Here is a 23,280-nt window from a genome sequence, read left to right as displayed (position 1 = left end):
CAACCACTCACTATTCAGAGTTAGTTACAGACCCGCTTATAGCTAAAATTCAAAAGTCTTTATCGCATGTCTCGAAAATAGAATTGTCATGGCTAGGTCGCTTAGCGGCTTTTAAGATGGTCTTATCACAACTATTGTACTTGTATAGGACCCATTCTATTCTAGTGCCTTTATCTTACTTTTGTAAACTACAATCTGCTGTGAATAAAACAGCCCAGCTGTGCATTTAGTAAACTTACAAAGCATAGAAGGGCTGGATGTTTAGGCCATGTGGTCCTGCAAGACTACTACTTGGCTTCAGTGCTAACTCAAATAAGAAGCTGGTTTATTTAAAAGTATTCCTCCTTATAGATCTCCATAGAGGCTGAACATGTTCCAGGTAAAAACCTAGTCACGTTCCTGCTCTCGCATCAGTTATGGACTATACCATCCCTCCCTCTCACCATTACAGAAGCTGTTCAGGCTTGGAAAATTGCAACATGAGTTTTGACGATTCACAGGTGTCCCTGCCAACTCCCTTTTAAAGTAGTTCAGCTGGCCACACCAGCTGGCCATACCAAATATCAATATTAAAGAGTGGTTACAAAAAGGGATACTATGGGTGCATGATCTATATTTGAATACACTGAAATCTTTTCACACTCTTAAAATTGAGTATTCTTGCCTGATAGAGAACATTATAGTTACTTGCAAATCTATTCTTTTTTTTTAAATGCCACCCCAACCACTCATGTATGCTTCCTAGCAGACTTATTCAGTTTCTTCAAAAACCAGAACTAACAAAAGACAGTATTTCCATGATTTATGCCACGTTGGGAGGTAAATGTAGCTTCACCAAAATGTCTACCTTTTTGGCATGGGAGGAAGAACTAGGCAAGTCCTATACCCCTATTCAATGGCAACATGCTCTTTTAGACACATATACCTACTTGAAAAATACCAACCTGAGGGAACTGGTGCATATGATAGCATTACGATAGTTCCTGACACATATCGATTATCCAAATACTAACCCCAGACATCTAATCTCTGCTGGAGGAACTGTGGCCAAGTGGGTGTGCTATATCACCTGTTATGGTCATTCAAGTTATTGGCTAAGTTTTGGCATCCTATTTTTCCAAATACTTTCTGAAATCACTACTGTCCTGCTGCCGATTTTCCCCAGGATTGACCCTATTGAACTTGGGAATAGATGACATCCCCAGTATGTTGAAAAACATTGTAGTTCATGTTCTTTTGGCAGCATGATTAGTCCTGATTAGGCACTGGAAATCATCCTTGGCTCCAGCAACATCTGAATTAGTGACCCTAGTTCACCAGTACTATACCTATGAGAGGATGTATGCACTTTAATACTAATTCTCGTAATACTTCAACTGATAGATGGAGCCCATGGGTAGACTGGTTTGAAAACCATATTCATGATACAAGCTGAAATGATGGTGTTTAATGATAGACAACCTGGTCCTGGCCTTAATTTTTGTGGTTATTTGGAAGCCTATGCACCATGATTTTGTTTTTATTATGTTTAAATATTAAGTTTTAAAAACTAAAGGCAGCTATCCCAATACTTTTGACAATGTAGTATATTAACCACTTGCTGACTGCCCACCGCAGTTTTACAATGTAGCCCTACGTCGATTGCGAGTGTGGTGCTGGGGGGCGAGGCCATTAGGCAACGGGGATGCCGATCCACGGGACCGGCGGCCGCAATTGCTCCCCGCTGAGAGAGGATAGTCAGCTGTTGTAAACACAGCCGACAGTTTCTTCTCTCTGAAATAATCAGTGCATATTTTTAGCACTGCCTACTGTAGTAATGTCACTGGTCCCCCCAAAAGTGTCAAATGTCATGGGTTCGATCCGTCCACCGCAATGTCGCAGTCCTGCTAAAAATCGCTGATCGCTGCCATTACTAGTAAAAATATAAAATTACAAATCATTCCCCTAGTTTTGTAGACGCGATAACTTTTACGTAAACCAATCAAAATATGCTTATTGCGTTTTTGGTAGAAAAAAAATGTAAAAATATGTAGCCGATTACAAAGTGGCCTAAAAGCCTGAAAAAAAATTGGATTTTGGGAATGTTTTATATAGCAGAATCTGAATATTTGTGGGGAAAAAAAAGGACATCAATTTTATTTCAGTACAGTGTCGCACAACCGTGGAATTTTTCGTTAACATAACGCAGTGCTGAATCACAAAAAATGGCCTGGTCATTAAGAGGGCAAATCCTTCCAGTCCAGAACTGGTTAAAGCCCAACTTTAGGCTATTGTCCCCCAGCAGGTGTAAAAGACCACAAAATGTCCTCTTGTCTACTGTCTGAGTTGATTGTCGCTGAATGTCATTTAACTCAGGAGACTGAAGACCCACTGGGACTGATTTACTAAATCTGGAGTGTGCAAAATCTGGTGCAGTTCTGTTTATAAACCAATCAGCTTCCAGGTTTTTTTTATTTTTTTGTCACAACTTAATTGAACAAGCTGAAGTTAGCAGCTGATTGGCTACCATGCACAGCTGCACAATATTTTTCACACTCCAGTTTTAGTAAATCAGCCCCACTGTGTGTGCACGATAGGTCATAGACCTGGCCCCTTGCATATACTGTGCAACAATTGGCACTGACATCAACCGTGTCAGCACAGATTTCTGCATAGGGCTTCCTAAAGAAGAGTAGAAGGACCAAGTGGCATTACATGATTGACATGAAGACTTCTAGAAAAGGTAAGTATAGAAATAAATGGCATACAAGGCTGCTTAGGGAACCTTCTATGGGGAGGTTCAGAGCTTGAAACTGGGCTTTAACCACTTGCCGACTGCGCACAGTATATTTACTGCGGCAGTCAGCTCCTCACAGGCAGAGCGACGTAGGTCTTCGTCGCTAGCCTATGAGGGTCTCAGGAGCGAGCACGCGCGGTCACGGACCCCCCCCCCCCGCGCGTGTGTGACCACTCGCGATCGTCGGTGGAGAGGGAGAAAGGCAGGCGGCTAATGTAGACAAGCTGTCATTCTCCCCGGTGTATGAATGATGATCATACGGTTCTACTATGTAGAACCGTTGATCACTGTTCATACAACTCAAGCCACAGCCAATCACAGTTAGAATCACGCCCCTAGGGACACACATAGCCCCTCCCTCTCAAAGTTAACCCCTTCACTGCCCGTGTCATTATTACAGTAACAGTGCATATTTATAGCACTGATTACTGTAGAAATGTCACTGGTAACCCAAAAAGTGTCAAAAATGTCAGTCAAGGCTCTGATCTGTCCGCCGCAATGTCGCAGTACCGCAAAAAAAATCGCAGATCGCCGCCATTATGCCTTAAAAAAACCCAACAAAAATGACAAAAATCTTTCCCTTTGTTAGTAAACGTGATAACTTTTGCGCAAACCAATCAAAATACGCTTTTTGCGATTTTTTTTTTTTTTTTAACCAAACATATGTAGCATAAAACAAATTGGCCGAAAATGTTAAAAAATTCTGATTTTTTACTTTTTTTTCGGGGAATTTCATATAAAAAAATTTGAAAAATATTGTTATTTTTGCAAAATTGATGCTCTTTTTTTGTTTATAGCGCATGATCAAAAAATCGCACAGGTGATCAAATACCACCAAAAGAAAGCTCTGTTTGTGGGAAAAAAAGGACGCCAAATTCGTTTTAGGTACAGCGTCGCAGTGCCGAATCGCAAAATAGGCCCTGGTCAGGAAGGGGGTAAAATCTTCCAGGGCTTAAGTGGTTAATGTATCTGCAACTGATGAAGCAATGTGTTAGTAAATGACAAAACATTATTTTTTCTAATTCTTCAGGGAAAGCCAGAATCTACACTGTATTACAATGACAACAACTTAACGGTCCTGCTTGCTGAACTGTTTGGTGGTGGAATGGAAACTACATCCACCACTCTGAGATGGAGCATCTTGATCATGATTAAATACCCAGAAATTCAAAGTAAGAGAAATACAAATGCAAATGGGTCTGAGAGTGCTCATCTTCTGTTAAAGGCTAAGTTCACCTTTTTTTTTTTTTTTTTTTTTTTTTTAAAAGCCCATTTTTGCAGATAAATAAATAAAACATTTTGCTCAAGAACCTAGACATGTGCAGAGCGGGAAAAAAAAAACAAAAAAAAAAAAACATTTTGATTTTGTTTACATACATTTTGTTTAGTTAAATTTTGTTACATTTGTTTTACTTATTCTAATTCAATTCAAATCTTCCATGTTTAGTTGAATTGAACTCAGTTTGACTGAATTTAGAAAATTTAATTTTAGAGAATTTCATTTGAATTTTGGAAGATGGTTATATTCTTTCTATTCCATTATATGCTAATGTTTTTCTATTTTATTTTTTTCTATTCTATTCCATTCTACTTTTGTTTCTTTTTCTTTTCTATTCAAATTATATTCTATTTGAATTTATTTTCATTTTCAGAAGATGGTTTTATTCTTTCTATTTTATTCTATTGTATTTTGTTTTCTAATCTATTCTGCTTCTATTCAAAATCAAATTTATTCTATTCAAATGTATTGCATTCAAATTTCAGAAGATGGTTTTATTCTGTTTTCTATTCTATTTGAATTTTGCGAAATAGTTATATTCTATTTTTATATTCTATTCCAATTCAAATGTATTCCATTTGAGATTCGAATTTTGGAAGATAGTTATATTCTTTTTATTCTATTTCTATTCTATTACATTCTTTTCTATTACATTCCTTTATTTTATATTCTATTTTATTATATTTGGAAATTCAAATAAAATTTAAAGTTTCAAATTTTTATTTTAATTCAACTTTCTTCAAATTATGTTTTCGTTATTTCAGATTTGTTCATTACTTTTTTAATTCAGGAATTTGGATACATTCGAATTTCTGTTTTTTTTTTTTTTTTTTTTTTTCAAATTTTGATTCGAAACGAACCGCACATGTTTCACGCGGAATACAGGTGTAACATGTTACTAAAGTTGAACTTCTCCTTTTAAAAAAGGGCTGTGCTGAGCTTTATATATTTTCTCAAAGTTTAGGTGATACCCCCTCAAGGTTTATACTCCTTTTGTATCAAGCTACCAATCTCCAGCCAGAGGGTCTGTGTTAAATAAAAACATGATAACAAAAAATGTAATAACCATAATCTGTGGTGTTTAACTTTTTTTTTCTCTGCCATTTGAAATATTAGGTGGTGCATCTTCTGGGTTCTGGCTAACTTTCTTTTGTATTCGGATCTGGTACACATGAGAAAAAGTGGATACCAGAGGCACCTAACCCACTGACCGTTTTATCAAATGTATTGAACTAAATGCATACCAGTGCACTGTTCATAGTCAACCAGAGTGCTAACTATAAAGACCTGAAATCACAGTACCAGAAAAGGTGTGCCCCACGTGAATTTAGTAAACTTGAAAAAAATGGCATTTATACCCTGCAAGACTACTTGACACTCATTCTTCTCATCGGTCTCAACCTCTTTGTGAGCACCTTACATTAAGGCCCCTTTGTACATGTATGCCTAAACCCATGCCATATAATCTCTGGCATATTCTCCCTAACCAGAAAATCCAGGTGCTGCGAACAGCTGCCTTTAGACATGAATGGCTTTGATGAATGGCTACAGAGGAACACTAGAGGTCTTCAGCTGCCATTGAGCCATGCTGGGCTTCCAATGTGTCTGTGTGTATCTGTCTGGGCTACTTTTTCAGAAACGTAATATAAAAATGTCCTAACATTTACACCAACTAGCCAGCAAAAAAAAAAAAATGATATGCTAGTTCAAACAATTTCCATGGTTTTGCCATTGCCTTTGTGGCATACATTTTGAAGGCATATGTGGAAATCACCCTGTCTTGTCAAGGCCCCTCTTATTTTGTTTTTGCTTTATGTACTGTGTATGTCCTGATTTTGTTGTTACTGATAGAGGTCGTTGGGGGGAGATTTACTAAAACTGGTGCAGCTGTGCATATTAACCAATCAGCTTCTAGGCTTAATTTTCAAAGCTTCATTGAAGAAGCTGATTGGTTACTATATACCGCTGCACCAGTTTTAGTAAGTCGCCCACATTATGTTGTAAACTGTTATATACATTGTCTGTAAACAAACCAATACCAATGATAATTCATTTTTGAATATCCAACAGAAAAAGTGCAAAACGAAATTGAAAAGGTTATAGGCACAGCTCAACCTAAGATAGAGCACAGGAAGCAAATGCCCTATACAGATGCTGTTGTGTGTGAGGTTCAGCGCTTTGGTAATATCTCTGCGGTCACCCCTCCACATGCAACAGCTCGTGATATCACATTCAGAGGCTATTTTCTTCCAAAGGTGAGTGATTCAAATAAAAAAATCTGCGTGTTTTTGTTTTTTGCTTTCAATAAGTTTTTATTGAATTTTAAAAGAATTTAAACAATACTCCAACAAGGAGAATATGAGTAATGAAACATTGGTATTAACAGTTTCCAGTCCATAATACAAGGATTTAGTTGTGCGACATATTATAGCGATAATATACAATGTTCAGGAGTCGTGACAGGACTCCTCCGTCCGGAACCCACAGGGATCAATGTCTCCAGGACAGAGGGGGACCTGCCCCACCTCCCAAGTCAATAAGGATCTCAAGACAGTCTAATATCAGAGGTAAGATAAGGCCAAGCATCCCAGGATTCCTGGAATTTACTATGTTAGGTTATTGACAGATAACTCTCTTTTTCAAGTAGGTAGTTTTCGTTTACTGAGTGTATGACTTCAGACAAATTTGGGATAAACTTTGATTTCCAATTTCTTAAAATCATGTTTCTAGCAGCAAGCAGCACGTGGACTATTATCCGCCTGTATATGTGGGGGTATGTGTCCAGGTTTAGATTTAGAATGGCTAGTTCCATGGAGGGTTTCCTCAGAATTCCAGTGCAAGAAGCGAGGCACTGGAACACTGAGTTCCAATAACTTTTCAAGGAGGGGCAGTCCCAAAGTATATGTGGAAGAGAACCAATCATGCCGCATTCACGCCAGCAAAGGGGTGAGATGTTAGGCATCATTTTTGCTAGTCTGTATGGGGTGTAATGCCACCTATTCAAAATTTTAGTCATCATTTCCCAATGGTTGGTACAGTGGGAAAACCTGTAGGTGGATTTAATTGTGCATTGCCATTGTTTAACTGTAAACTGTTGTTTAAGGGATTTTTCCCATTTGATCATATGGTGTGATTTTTGATTCATGAATTCAGCTGTTAGAGCGGAATATAATAGAGATATGCCCTTCCTCTCTGATTTATCAGTAGATAAAAATTCCCATGAATGGGAATTGGTTTGGATGTCCAGGAAAGGGTGTTTGGACAATAGAAGTAGAATTCTGGACAGGGATTTGGAAGCGTTAGCTGGTATGCCAAACTCTTCAGTAAGAACTTCCTTAGTTTTGAGGGAGTGATTATCATAGAATTGATTTAAATTCTGTAGGTTAAGTGATTTAAGTCGGTTGATGTCTAGTTTGTGGATTTTTGTAGGTAGAATGTCCAGTGGCAGGGGGTGTGTTCGTGCTAGGTTAAGATTAGGTTGTGAGTTGGATACAGTTCTCCAGGCTTGAAGGGAGGATTTAATAGTAGGAGGAAATTTACACAGATTCCAAGGTATCCATAAATCACTCACTAGAAACCATTTGAGATTATTTGTTGGAACCAGGTGTTCTTCAATGGAAGCCCATAGTGGTGATTCAGGTTTAACATTCCAGTGTTTCAACTGGTCTAAGCGAGTTGCCCAGTAGTAGGTCATTAAATTGGGTAGACCCGCGCCTCCCATGTATTTGTGTGTCGAAAGGGTGTCATATGCTATCCTAGCTTTTTTTCCTGCCCATATGTATTTCCTTAGAATGGTCATGATGGCATTTAGTTGTGTCTTGGGGATGGGTATCGGAAGTGTTCTAAACAAATATAGTATTTGGGGAAGGATGCACATTTTGATTGTGGCCATTCTAGCCCCCCAGGTTATGTCTACTTTTTCACATTTTTTAGATCGTCAGAGATTTTCTGTTTAAGTGATTTTAAGTTGGTCAGGATTAGGTCTGAAGGATGGGAGGTAATAAGAACACCTAAATATGTGAGTTTGTTTTATTATTATGTGTGTGTGTGTTTGTTTTATTGTCACTTGGACCGTGTACAGTCTCTTTTGGGGGATTATTGGTTCCACATCTATCTTCATGTACTAACTAAAATCGCTTCACTTAAGCAATAAAAACAAAGAAACTAAGTAAAGGTCTGCTTTAAGGGTTGCTCCTATTGCTGGTGGTGTGGGTCATGTGAGTTCCCCTATTTAGGGTGGGAGGAGTGAGAATGCATAGGAAATTGGTTGCCGCGACTGACCTGCATAGAGTTTAGGAGTTGATGTTCCCTTGCACTCTCCCCTTCAGTAAGTGATTGTTATAAGATGTTGGTAAGTGATTGTGAGGGGATTTAGTAACGAAGAGCTACGTATGACTCCAAGCCTGAAACCACAAGATACCTGTATGCTAATGAAGTATTGGACGCAATCTACTGCAAATCATAATTGGAAGTTACTGTTGGTATTAGTCTAGACCAGTGATGGCAAACCTTGGCACCCCAGATGTTTTGGAACCACATTTCCCATGATGCTCAATTACACTGCAGAGCACATGAGCATCATAGGAAATGTAATTCGAAACATCTGGGGTGCCAAGGTTCACGATCACTGGTCTAGACTGTTCTGTTTTGTGGACTTGTATACAAGTAAAGGAGTTTATTGCACTGAAGAGCATATTCAAAAGTTCCTGCCAAAAGCTAGGAACTTTTTTTAATGCCTTACTGGTGCAAGCCTGGTTGGCACTGGAGTGGGTGGTGATAAAGGAAATGAGGATGAGAGAGAACCCCCCTCATGTAGAATGCATAAGGTGGTCTGGGCCCCCGTTTGAATGGTTGGGCTTCTGTCTGGACCACTTATCTGCCATAGGCCTGTGTGAGTAATCTAGACAGGAAGGGGTTAACTGTGAGGTGACCAGAAGGATGGGTTAAGACATGGGTGCTCAACCTGTGGCCCTCCAAATGTTCCAGAACTACAAGTTCCATGAGGTACTGTAAGGCTTACAGTTACAAGCATGACTCCCAAAGGCAGAGGCATGATAAGAGTTGTAGTTCCGCAAAAGGCCTTAGAGCCATGCAGCAGCGCAATCTGGGAATGCTGTCTCCACTGAACACAGCGGATCAAAGATCGGGGTACAGGGCAATTGTGATTAGTCACAGATCACATGGTACAGGGCCAATCAGTGATCATAGTAACAGTAGTAAACAATGGCTTTAATTCCTAATGCCATTATTTATTTTATCTCTCTGGTCACAGCAATCACATTGGCCCTGTACCATGTGTTAGCTGTGTCCAATCGCAGCAGTACTCAATGGCTGTATGAATTTAGTCAAACAATGTCAAAATGATTACTTATACAGTCCAATTCAAAATGAACGACAGATTGCAAAAGATAGTAGGACAAACCTGAAAAAAATCTTCAAATATATTAACAGTAAAAAGGTTAGGTCTGAGCATGTAGGCCCTTTACAAAATAACCAGGAGTGGGTGACTGGGGACAAAGAGAAGGAAAATGTATTAAATACTTTCTTCAGCTCTGTGTATACAAAGGAGCATGGGGGAGCTCATGACCATAATGAGGATGGTATTGACACAGCCCCAAATGATCCAAAATGGCTCAAAAGTGATATGGTCCAGAAATATTTAGACAGAATAAGGGTGGATAAAGCGCCTGGACCAGATGGCATCCACCCATGCATCCTAAAATAATTGAGGGATGTAATTTCTAAGCCTTTGTTTCTAATTTTTAAGGACTGGAATAGTACCACTGGATTGGCGTAGGGCCAATGTGGTGCCTATATTTAAAAAGGGATCAAAGTCTTTGCCAAGTAACTATAGACCTGTTAGTTTAACTTCTATAGCCGGGAAGATATCGGAGAGTTTAATTAATAAAAGACCACATAGATGAGTTCTTGCTGGAAAAAAAATATTTTAAACAGACAGCATGGATCCATGAGACAGAAGTTGTCAAACAAACCTGATTTCTTTTTATGAGGAGGTAAGTAAAACCTTGGACTGAGGGGTGGCTGTGGACATAATATACTTGGATTTTGCCAAAGCATTTGACACAGTTCCCCACACGGCTAATGTGTAAGGTAAAGTCTACAGGCTTGGAAAGATCGGTTTGTAATTGGATAGAAAATTGGCTAAAAGATAGAATTCAGAGAGTAGTGGTTAATGATTCTTACTCTGAATGGTCTAAAGTTATCAGTGGTGTACCCCAAGGCTCAGTGTTGGGACCCTTACTTTTTAATAACTTTATAAATGATATAGGGTCTGGGATTAAAAGTACCATTTCAGTCTTTGCAGATGACGCCAAGCTTTGCAGTGGAATAACTTCTTTACAGGATGTCTCCAACTTACAAGCTGACCTCAATGCACTGTTTCATTGGGCAACTATGTGGCAAATTAGGTTTAATGTTGATAAATGTAGTTATGCACTTGGGGGCTAAGTATATGCATGCATCATACATACTAGGTGGAGTAGAACTGGGGGAATCCATAGAAGGATCTGAGTGTTCTGGTAGATCATAAGATTAATAATAGCATGCAATGCCAAGCTGCTGTTTCCAAAGCAAGCAAAGTTCTTTCTTGTTTTAACAGAGGCATGGACTCGAGAGAGAGAGAGGGAGAGAGATATCATTTTGGACCTGTACAAATCATTAGTAAGACCTCATCTGGAATATGCAGTTCAGTTTTGGGCACCAGTTCTTAAATAGGATATTAGGGAAATGGAGAAAGTGCAGAGAAGGGCAACCAAACTGATACGAGGCATGGAGGACCTCAGCTATGAGAAAAGATTAGAGGAACTGAATTTATTCTCTCTTGAGAAGAGAAGATTAATGGGGGATATGATCAACATGTATAAATACATAAGGGGTCCACATAGTGTATTTGGATTTAAGTTGTTCACTTTAAGGTCAACATAGAGGACAAGGGGGCACTCTTTACATCTAGAGGAAAACTGATTTGTCTCCAAATATGGAAAGGTTTCTTCACCATAAGAGCTGTGAAAATGTGGAATAGACTCCCTCCAGAGATGGTTCTGGCTAGCTCAGTAGATTGCTTTAAAAAAGGCCTGGATTCTTTCCTAGGTGTACTTAATATAAATGGGTACTACTAACCTTTTTTTTTAGGTAAAGTTGATCCAGGGAATATCCGATTGCCTCTCGGGGGATCAGGAAGGAATCCCCCCCCCCCCCCCTGCTGTAGCAAATTGGATCATGCTTTGCTGGGTTTTATTTTCGCCTTCCTCTGGATCAACAGCGGGTATAGGATTGTGTATATGGGATTGTATGGTTGGGTTTTCAATACAGTTTTTTTTATGGTTGAACCGGATGGGCTTGTGTCTTTTTTCAACCTGACTAACTATGTAACTATTATGAATGTTTTAACAATCCGTGTTTTGTTTAAACTGGGGAAAAAAAAAAAAAAACAATCCCTCGCCCCCCTTTCCTCCGAGCAGCACAGCTGTGGCTGCTCTGAGATCACGGTGTCAGTGCTGCTAGCCAGCCATTGCCTCTGATCACTGCCACAGCAGTACAATGTGGCCAGACCAGTGCTACCAATTGGTGTCCCTAATCACCTCCCCACAAGTCTGTGTCTCTAATCACTGCCACACTAGTCACTGTCACTGTAAGGATTCCTCCTGTGTGATGTTCTCCGAAGAGCAATCCATGCTTAAAACACTCTTCAGAGAGCATTTGACAGTCTGTGGGGAGTTTTATTGCCTCCTTATCACCTGCTTTACCCATTGGACAAGCACCCTCGTTCACTTGAATTGTCATGATACGAGGGATATAATTCTTGCCACAGCTGTGAAACAAAGCATTACAGCTGTGGAATGTGTGAACACCTGCCCACTTCCTTTGCAGCGAAGGGGGTAGTGTTTGATGGGCAGTAAAATCGCAATGTTTTACTGCCCCCCACCTCCAACCTACATATGAATGAGTCTGAATAGTGCAGCTGGTCAGTGTCTCAGATCACCACCACACCAGTCAGTATTGCCAGACCTGATTACCACCACACCAGACCAGTACATCCTGCAACAATTTTCCTGATCCTACCACTGTCTGTACTGACCTTGGCCTGTTTGTTGACCAGGTTTCTGCCTGTGGCCTGGACAAATCCACTGCCTATTTGCTGACCATATTGCTGCCTGTTTGCTAACCCATCTGCTTGTCTGGCTACATTCCTGCAAGACACCAGTCTTGGCTGTCCCCTGCAGACAACTGCACTCCTAGAACCATTAAAACTTTTTTTGTTCTTCCTTTTTTTTCAGCCTCCTGTACTTCCTGGCCAGTGAACATGGAATTCCTGGGGGCAGCCACGTACCAATAGGCTAGGTTTGTTTTGCTTATAGGAGTGGGGACTGCTAAAGGTCACACAACATTAAGCTTTATTCCCTGACCAATCATACAGAGGCAACCCTCAAATATCAATTTATTAAATGACAATTTTGTGTAAAGGGGAAAAAAAGTCTTCATTTTCTAAAAACTTGTGGCAAAAGAATTGTCTTCATAAGACTAACAGTGTGTTTTTAGAAAATACCTTGTGATGTTTGACCTCCCAAAATGTGGTAATTTTGTGAGTGTTCCTCCTGTCCTGGGACTCCAAAAATATGGGTAGTCAAGAAATTAGACACATCATTTATGCTCCTTTTTGAAAGCTCAATGGTACTCCTTGGATTTTGGGCCCCTCTATGCATCTAGGTTGTGAAAGTCTCACACGTGGTATCTCCATATTCGGGAGGTGTTTTGATAGGCATGCTCAGGGGGTGTGCCTGGGCACACCCTAATCCAGTGGCACCTCCAGGAGTGTGCTTGGATTCGCCCCATCTCTATGACCATCTCTGCCACTCTTGTCAGCAAGTACTGTCTTTGACTTTCTCCCCTGGCTGCAGTGTCCCTCTAATGCCCAGCACACAGCATCTTCAGGCTTGCAGCCAGCGGGGACTCTCAGCAGCTGTGCAATATCTCCCAGGTGGTGGGCGGGTGGGGGCTGAACTCTCTCCGCCCCCCCCCCCCCCACACACACACACACACACACACACACACACACACACACACACACACACACACACACACACACACACACTCTGATGTGGCTGCTCGGACTAATCGAGTAGTTGAAACTAGAGGCAGAGCAGAGATGGCAGCCCGGGAGTCTTCTACTTCCAGCCATGTGGTAAGTGGCTGATGGGAAGAGGTTTACATTTATCACTGCAGGAATTCCCCTCATGCCCCATCTGTGCTGCATCAACCCTTACACTGCACACAAAGAACTGGAGAACTTCTCCTAGCACTCCCACTGCACACTGCTCACTGACTGGCTGTCCTCACTGCACACTGCTCACTGACTGGCTGTCCTCACTGCACACTGCTCACTGACTGGCTGTCCTCACCGCACACTGCTCACTGACTGGCATCGGCACATTTTTGAAGAGTTAAAAAAACTTGTTTTTGTTTTACATTAGATGTTTTGTTAAATGTTTTAATACATATATTTTGTGTGTGTGTTTATATGTCTCTATGTCTAATCTCTATCCCTGTTTAAAATCCAAAAATTTGATTGGAAAATGAAGATTTTTTTTTTTTAATTGTGTCAACAAAAAGTACAGCTTCAAAAAACTCACCATTTTTCTAAATGCTAATTCTAATTGGACTTTCTACTTTCCTAAACGGGGTGCTTTTGGGAGAAATAGTTCTTGGGGCCCTAAAACGCCAGAACAGTACAGAGATAGGCAGTCAATATATCAGGATTGATCATTTTTCAAATATACTTTATATTATAGCTTGTAGACTTGATCTTTCACACAGGCTAAATAATGCACACTGATTTGAGTTTTTTTACCAAAGAAATGAAGCAGAACATAATATTGCCTAAACTTATGAAGAAAGGTCAATTTAAAACGATTTATTTTCTCTTCAATTTAAACACTTACTTTTTGAGCATTTATACCCCCTTCCTGACCAGGTCAAGTTTCAGCTCTCACACTTTGAATGACAATTTTGCGGTCATGCAAAACTGTACCTGTGACGAATGAGGGTATCAGATCCCTGCCCTTTTTACTAACTCGTGACAAAGGACTGGCCAATCTCACACCCCGCTGTCACTTGCGTAACAATGCCACTCTCTGCGGCACTAACAATGCCACTCTCTGCGGCACCCGGCACAAAGATTTTCCAGCTCGCGGGACCACAATCTAGATGCCAGCAGGCTGAGAGCGATTGTCACTGGGCTAATTAAGCAATTAACCCTTAACATGCCACCACCTCCGTTGTTCCGAGCCCGGAGGAAGCTCGTCATTTTAGAAATACCAATTGTGATTTTAGAATAATCCTCTGTAACACACACCATCACCACAGACAGGTATGTTCATAGGATTTATTCTATACAGTAGTACTCTTCAAAAGACATGTTCTTTGTTAGCTTGCATTAAGAGGTTAGGGACAAGGTTAACACTTTTCAAAATGAGGTTTCAAAAATGAAAAGGTCAAAGTTGGTGCAAATAAAATATTTACAGAAAAAAATGTATTTCAAAGAAATAGACTTAATTCAGCAATCAGAAAAATAAGGTAGAATTGAGGAGGAAGAATACTTGCAGTCAATGTCCTGGGTGTTACCGGAGTTCAATCGATGAGCCAGGTGTGATCGGTTCTCAAACTTGATAGATGTTCCTTCTTTGATGTTACCATGAGAACTCATCACTGGTTAGAGGGTCTCCCTTTTTCTCTGGGATCAAAGGGGTGTTGACAGATGCCCCTGACCAATTAAAACGGAGTGGCCATGGGCTGTCCCGGGGTTATGAAGATATCAGGACCCTCCTCTATGGACAGTTTTATACCACTATTCATATCTTGAATTATGTATTGGTTACATTCTGATTCTCTAAACTGATAGTTTATCATTCAGCATGTCATTTCACATCCAGGGATACCAAACACAGAATATCTCAGATAAACTTGTCACCCAGGGAAAATCTGACAGCTATCTTCTATTCTATATGTGATAGGGTGGTCATGCATGGTCTTAATTTGTTCAGCATAACATTTCTCATCCAAATATATACTTATTGTTAATGTGTCATGTTCCTGTCTGTGTTTTATGAATTGTGTGTGTATTTGTTAAATTTTGAATTGTCAGAGCTCGCTGATTGCTATTTACGACTCCCATTAGTTCTGGATATCCTTAATGGAGTTGTTCAAAGTTTTTTATGATAATCCTGGATGGAAGAAACAGACATCCTGCCAGGACTTAATTTAGTGGTTTATAGCTCTGCACAACTAAAATGTTGGGTCTTAATATCTTTAAGTTGAGATAACCGCTCTTTTTGAATGTAAAACCTATGCATTCCATGAATTAAATGCGGTGGAGATGGAGATACTATTGCTGTGTATAGAACTGTTCTGCAAGAATGTCATGGCTGACCTATAATGACTGAACAACATGGCCACTTGCTACAGCTTTTTGTATGTCCGGTGCAGACTAATCATTACAGTACCCAAATTATTATTTTTTTCCACACAGAGCTTTCTTTTGGTGGCATTTAACAACCACTGGGGTGTTTTTTTTAGCAAAATTTTTTTTCATATTTTGTTAAAAATTTTTGCAGACAGGTCATTTTTCATCCTGCACTGATAGACAGCACGGATGGGCACTGATCAGGAGGCACTGATGGGCACTGATTGGCAGCACTAATAGATGCCACTAGTGGGCACTGATTAGCAGCACTGATGGGCACTAAGGGGACTGATGTCAATCTAACAGAAGCCGGTTCATGGCTTTCTTCTTTTCTTCACTCTGACAGTGTGAAGGGGAAAAAAAAAAAGCTGGAAACTGGCTTCTTTTTACTTTCGTGATCAGCGGTCATTGGCTGACAGCTGATCACGTGATGAAGGGCCCACTGTGATTGGCTCTTTAACCTGCTCTGTGATCAGCCGAGTCCCAAAGGGGCGCGCGGGCAGGGCGAGAACAAAAGCACATCCATTTACGCTCTCCCGGAATTTTAAGCCCACACTGTAGTTGTTTTTTGGCTATAGTGCAGGCTCCAAGTGGTTTAGTAGAAAATTAAAACAGTGGTGGTTGAATACCACCAAAATAAAAGCTTGGTCTCAAGAAAAAGATACATTTAATTTGAGTACAGTGTTGCACGTGTAATTGTCATTCAAAATGTGACCGCAATGAAAACTGAAAAATTGCCTGGCAGGAAGTAGGTGAAATAGTCCAGTCTTGAAATGGTTAAGTAGTTATGACATGCTGTGTACTCTAAAGTGTGTGTTTTTTTGTTTTTGTTTTTTTTTTAGCCTAGTTTGTAATTAATTTCCTAGGGAACCACTATTGTGCCATTGCTGTTCTCAGTTTTGAAGGACAAAGCTTACTTCGCAAAGCCTGATGAGTTTTACCCAGAACATTTTCTTGATGCTGATGGGAATTTCAAGAAGAACGATGCATTCATACCCTTTTCAGCAGGTAATTTTAATACAGTTTTTTTTTTTTTTTTTTTTCTTTCAATAGTTTTTATTGAGTTTTATCAAGAAAACTTAACATGTATTGTAAGCAACAGATAACAGCTGGAACATTGAACAATACAGAGTTTCATGTCCGAATAAAACTTGCATAGTTTCGCATAAAGACCATACAGTACTGTAACCTCGGTAGAGATGCAGTAAATGCGATGTAGACAGTAAACTAAGCGTACTACTTAAGGCGGTATGGGTAGGGTATGGTGTGCAGATGGGTAGCGTTGAACGCTTTTTAGCAAAGGACTGAGTCATAGTATGTACTATCCGTCCAGGAGGACCAGTGCTGAGTGAACCGGGCCCCCTGGGATATAGACAGAGCATGAGCTTTCTCCATGGAGAGTTGAATGTTTACTAGGCGGATGACTTCCAAATGGGAAGGAGGATCAGGTTTTTTCCAATGTCTCGCTATGGTGGATCTGGCTGCAATTAGGATATGAGTACATACTGTGCGCAAGGTGTGAGGGATGCCTTCCAAGCCCAGAGACAGGAGAGCTATGGCCGGGTTAGCGGGTTGTAGTATTCCAGTAACCGTAGAAAGGATCTCGAACACCCTTCTCCAGAAGCCCAGTAGACTTTTTTACAGGACCAAAAAATGTGATACAAATTGCCCACGTGGCCGCAGCCTCGCCAGCATAGAGGGTCAGATTGATTGTAGTTAATACAGTTTTTCAGACAGAACTGTAGACCTAATCTATGAGGACACAATGTAGGATAGGATCTGCCACTCCTAACCTTTTTTTTTAAATGTGCAGTCTTTGGAGCTGTCCTCTTCATCTTGGCTTCTCTACCTAGTCAGTAAAATAAGTATGCTGGGCAGTTCAGAATGTTTTCACTTCACTGGTTGCATGTGTGTTCAATTCAGTCACCCACTAGGTGGTGAAACCAGTATGGCAGCCCTAGTACCTGCAAAGTCCAGCACCTTGCTGAGCATCTGTTTAATTAAGCATGGTCATTCAACCCTTGGCACCTATCTGAGCATATTCCTTGGTTAGACATTATTTGAGAAGTGTTCTGATTATAGTTACCTCTTGCCTATGATGGCACGTACATTGGAGCTACCTATCCAATGGCATATACATTGGAGCTGCTTATCCGATGGCACATACATTGGAGCTGCCTATCCGATATCTCATTTGATTCTCTCATTTGATTTGGAGTAAGACTGGGCTGTGAATATTTATAACATCTAAATTAAACCGGTCACAAACCCATAAACAAAGATTACCTTCAGTAAAAATTACAATGTAAAAATAGAGCTTGGCCTCACTCACTGTTCTGAGTTTCCTCATTGGTCAAGGAGGCTGGCCATCACAGTAAAGAACTGATAAGATGGCTGAAGAGGTGGGTAGGAAGGCATGGCATAAACTCAGTTTTACATTCCTAGAGATGTGCAGGACGCAAAAATGTTTGTTTCATTTCAAATTCATTAAGCTAAAAATTTAGTTTCATCCTATTTAATTGTTAGATTGATTGATTTATTTTCAGAATTTGTTTGGTATGCTCAGATTTGTTTAGTAAATTAGTTATTTTCAAATCTAATGTTCAAAACAGAAACCTATTGCAATAAATACAGTAATATATAAAAGTGAAATAAAATGATTCCTACTTGGGCTGCTCTATAGAATGATTTCCAATTTTTGTTTTCCTTTTTTATTTTCTATTCAGCAGCCTAAGTAGGAATCCTCCTCATTCCACTTTATACCTTACTGTATTTATTGCAATATGTTTTGAACACAAATTAAAGTGATTGTTATGCCTTTTTTTTTCTATTAAAATAACACTTATTATACTTCCTCTGTGTAATGGTTTTGCACAGAGCAGCCCAGATCCTCCTCTTCTCAGGCCCCTCCCTCCTGTTGAGTGCCCCCACAGCAAGCAAGCTTGCTATGGGAGCACCTGAGCTGAGCTGCAGCTCTGTGTATCCGTTCAAACACGGAGCTGCCGTTCGGCCCCAAACCCTTTCTCTCTTGATAGGCTAACTGTGAGCCAATCAGAAGAGAGAGTCCCAAACGGCTGAAGCACTTGTGGACATCGCTGGAGAGAGATGGGGCTCAGGTAAGTCTTGGGGGGCTGCTGCACACAGAAGGTTTTTTATCTTAATGCATAGAATTCAATTTAATTCAATTTAATTCTTAAATTAGAGTTGCATTATAATTTAATTTCAGATTTGTTGAAATGTGTTACTATTGTGATTCAGAAATTTGGATACATCAGACTCTCCGATATTAATGAGAATTTTGTTTGAATTTCGATTTGTAACGAAATGAACCACACCTGTCTATACATGTCATGATTCTCATGTGACCTTAGCTGCCTATATCTTGTATTTATGCTTATTTTATCCAGTATGAAGTATACACTCTGAAGCCTTGGTTTATCCATGAATCTTTTTTTTTTTCTCTTAGGTAAAAGAAGTTGTGCTGGGGAAAGTTTGTCCAAAATGGAACTGTTTCTCCTGTTTACTATACTAATGCAAAACTTCACCTTCCAGGCTCCACCTGGGACAGTTGTGGATCTCACTCCTGCAGTGGGGTCTACAAATGCTCCTCTTCCTCAGGAAATCTGTGCTATACCCCGAAACTAAAATCTTCCTCCCAAGACTATTTTGATATCGGTATGGTGTTTAATTTTCATGCACACAATATGACGCCATTATTTGCATAACAATTGGTGTGATGTTTCCTTTTTTCAGTAGAAGACCATGTTTTTTCACGGATATTGTTCATTACAATTACTGATTTTTGAAAAAATGATTGTTATATTTCATGGATTTTCTGCTGACTGTCATCCTACTACAGCATAGCTGGACATATCTCAGAAGCCAGGTGGCCACTTTATCTGGAAAATACCAGCTAATGCCTTTTTTGATTGGCTGAAAGGTTTATGAAAGGTTTAAGTGATTGTAAAGTGTTTTTAATTTAAAAAAAAAAAACATGGTATACTTACCTCCTCTGTGCAGTTGGTTTGCACAGAGCAGCCTGGATCATCCTCTTCTTGATGTCCCATGCGTTCCAACATGGCTGCTATGCGTTCCAATAGTTTTCTTAATGTGACAGAACACGAAGCAGCTGCCGACATCTTTTTACACCCACGCAAGTCTTGAATAGATTTCACCAGTAAACTGACCTTATAGACTGAATAACAGTATTATATTTCTATTATTGTAGTATAGGAAATATAGCGAGCAACCTGCAGGCAGAAGGTGGCGACGTCCATCTTGGTACACCCGGCACTGCTCAGTGACAAACTGATTATATAGTGAAATAGACTATTTCACTCGGTCATGGTGAAATAGTCTATTTCGGTATAAAAGGTGAGTTTACTGCTAAAATCTGTCTGAAATTTAGAGTTGCTTGGGTGTAAGAACATGTCTGCTGCTGCTTCGTGTTCTGTCACACTAGGAAAGCTATTGGAACGCATATCGGCCATGTTGGATTGCATGGCGCATGCGCAGTAGTTTTCTCCTCCGAACATCACTTCCAGTTACAGAATCTGATAGGTAGCGGTAATATCGGCCGGAGAACTTCGGGGGATCATAGGGACAAGGCAAGTGTCAATACAGGGTAATCTCGAGTGTGGCTCGGGGTTTACCACTTTTGGTACTGAAAATGAGCCCCGAGCCACACTCGGGATTACCGCCAGGGAGGTTAATGGACAAATATAGCCTATGCATCGTATAGTATCTACATTTAATCAATATTAATTTCCTTAAAGAAAAAGTTCAGAATTAGGGCTCATGTTGTACAATACAGCTTCTAAACTTGAGTTTAGGAGCTTTGGCAGTTATTTTACAAAAGCTCCTAAATTCAACTCTATACAAAAAAAGCCAAGAGTTTAGAAGCTTCTGCAGTTAGGGGAGGTTCAACCTCCCTCTCCTGAAAGCAAAAGAATCATGTTCAGAATATGAATGTTTTGACCGCATGATGCAAAATTGCCGTAAAATCGCAACACAATTTTTCCGCTTTTTCCCATGGCCGGCGTGGGAATAAAATTCAGCCCTGGAAATAATTTCATACCAGTCCCATAGCATTATTATACCGGCCCAAAAGCATAACCTCAATATTTTCTTGTTCATAAAAGGGAAAACCATGCATTTTAAAGCACATTTGAAGAGTGTATTATATATTGATATGAAAGCATATAGGGCTTTATATACAGTATATGCAAATTCTGGTTAAAAGTGCAGACCTGGTACAGGAGGACATGTCAGAGGCTGTGGGCATGGTACAGGAGATGCAGGGGCTGCGGACATGGTACAGGAGGAGATGTCAGAGGCTGCAGCCGGCCATGGTACAGGAGATGCAAGGGCTGCGGAGGGGGTCTTACTTACCGATCGGTGAGGCACCTTCCATTTAAAAATGGCGCTATCACGTCACTGCACATGCACCGTCTGCCCGAGAATGGCTAAGCGGTGGTGGCGCATACGCAGTTGCCATGTCAGTCCGGCCGCAGCCATTTTTTACAGGTGCCACTGTTCTTCAAGCAGCCCCAGGGCAGGGGGACTTGCCGGTCTACCGGGAAATTTCCCAGTATCCTTGAAGGCCAATCCAGCGGTCAACCTAGTCTATGTACATTAGCCCATTAAATTTACAGGGTACTTGACTCGGCTCAACCTCAGACTGGGGACAGGAAGCAGATGTTGCCATGGCGTCAGGGCAGGCGCTACCTAGGCGCCGGCCTAAAACGCAGATCAGTGAAGCTGTGCTCTTTCCCCTACTCGGTCTGTCAGAGAGGTGACACCAGCTGTGCGATCCTGTGAAGGCGGAGCGCGGGGAGCTTATCAGTGCTCTATTATCTGCCTGAATGGGAGGAGTGATCATGTTGCTCTCTGATGGAGAACCGAGGACACCACGGGGCTGCAACAGCTGATGGAGGGAAGATTCTCCTCTCACCTCCCTCCAACAGTAACCTGACATGGGTGGGAAAAAGCTGGCAGAAGGGCAGCGCCAGGTGTGTGCTTTAGCTCACCTAAATTTTCCCATAGCACCCCCTTCAGCAGCCGCTTAGGGCGCTCCAGGAAGATTATCACTGTTTGGAGACCGCCCGGATCTCCTGCTTATCATGATGACTGCAGGCAGACGGCTCCTGATACCAGTGTCACTCCCATCCCCTTTCCCTGGACAATACCATTTCACTGCCCTGACCTGCATGGGGGGGGAGGGTTCCCAGGCATATCCAATCAGTCTGCGTCTATGCTGAAACCCCTCCCCCTTCCTCTGCCGCTGTTCTGCTGAAAACTCCCACTTGCCGAGATCTCCAACGACATTACTTCTGGTGAGTGTACACCAGGAATAATTGGAGATTTTGACCACTTGGTGTTTTCACACTGGCAGCGTTTAGAGTCCGGTAGATGCTATAATTAGTGCAGATTGTTAGTATGACCGCTAGTTGTTGCCGCCTTGGAGGTGGCCATGTTTCTGGTTTACTAGCGGGTGGAGTAACAATCTACACTAATTCTAACATCTACCGGAGTGTATAGGCTGCTGGTGTTGTGTGAAAACATTCAAATGGTCGAAATCTCCAATTATTCCTGGTGTACACTCCCCGGTCATAACTGTGTTGGAGTTTTCGGCAGAACACCGCCTTGTTTTGATTTTCAATACCAGAGCTAGAAGCCAAAATGACCCCTGAGCTCCCATATTCCCACATCTTTTTTTTTTTCTGTACATTGCTTGAGGGAGGGGGGATCATGTTGTGCAGCAGCCAGGACAGTCACAGTTCCTGGTTTTAGTGCAGGCAGTGGTGGGGGCAGAGGAAAGCATCCTCTATACTATATGTGATCTGTTTATTTACACACCTAGAGGCTGCTGTTGAGGGAACATACACACCAAGTATTCCTTTCTACTAGAGATCATGTTTCCTATATATGTCTAAAAAAGACTCTGACTAGGAGAAAAAAAAAACTTGTAGGATGGGTGTGTTCTGTCCATCCCCCCTCGTTACTTGCTTCATCTTTAACCCTTAGGGTTCCTTCACACTAGCCATGCTCTCTGAAGAGCAATACAAACTTGGATTGCTTTTCAGAGAGCATTAGACAGGCGGTAAGAAGGTGCTTTACCTGATGGAATCCCGCCCTAGTGCACCAGAATTGTGTGCATTGCACACAGTAGTGGTGCTGTTGCAGACCAGCCCCAGTGTTGTGTTCAGTGGGTGGTAGCACCTGCCAAAAGCCTGTGACTGACTCCACCCCCAAAATGGTAGCAGTTATTAAAAAGGTGGGGTATACATGGGCAGGGCAAAGGGGGTGGAGTTAGGGGTGACAAAATTTAGGTTTCGCCTAAAGTGTCAAAAATCCTGGAGAGAGGGCGGTCTGCCCCGGGTGCTACACTTTGAGGGGGGGTTCACGCAATATCTAGGTTAAGGTGACCAGATTTTTAAAATGAAATCCGGGAAGCCACCCGCCACTATGCTGGTCTGCCTGTGACCTAGTGTATTCCAGTGGTGAGCTGAGAGTAAACCCCATCTTAGGAAACAGGGTCTGTCTTCATGTGACTGATCTTGTGCCGATAGACTGGGTACAGGCCTGTCCTAAGTGATGGGGATTAGTCAACCTCTAAGCTTACCCTGACTGTGTGGGGTAAGGATGCTGACTTTTTTTTTTTCCTCAGAAGAAAAAAAAAGAAAAAGAAAATGAAATCCGGGGACATTTTTTTTATTGGCAAATGGCACAGGACTACATAATACA

General features: G+C 41.1%; 1 pseudogene across 1 annotated transcript in view; it reads left to right on the top strand.

Annotated features, from left to right (window-relative positions):
- Positions 1 to 19,184, top strand: part of LOC309551307 (cytochrome P450 2C5-like) — a 62,204-nt pseudogene extending 43,020 nt beyond the window's left edge. Inside the window, exons 6-9 of the transcript XR_014226177.1 lie at positions 3,807 to 3,948; positions 6,126 to 6,310; positions 16,401 to 16,542; positions 19,001 to 19,184. The product of XR_014226177.1 is annotated as a cytochrome P450 2C5-like (transcript). The remainder of the gene's footprint in view (positions 1 to 3,806; positions 3,949 to 6,125; positions 6,311 to 16,400; positions 16,543 to 19,000) is intronic.
- The last annotated feature ends 4,096 nt before the right edge of the window (positions 19,185 to 23,280 follow it).

Source organism: Pelophylax lessonae (genome assembly GCF_965119305.1).
Source record: "Pelophylax lessonae genome assembly, chromosome: 3".
Taxonomy (NCBI): Eukaryota; Metazoa; Chordata; class Amphibia; order Anura; family Ranidae; genus Pelophylax; species Pelophylax lessonae.
Note: the sequence above shows the minus strand (reverse complement) of the source record. Positions and strands in the feature narration are given on the sequence as shown.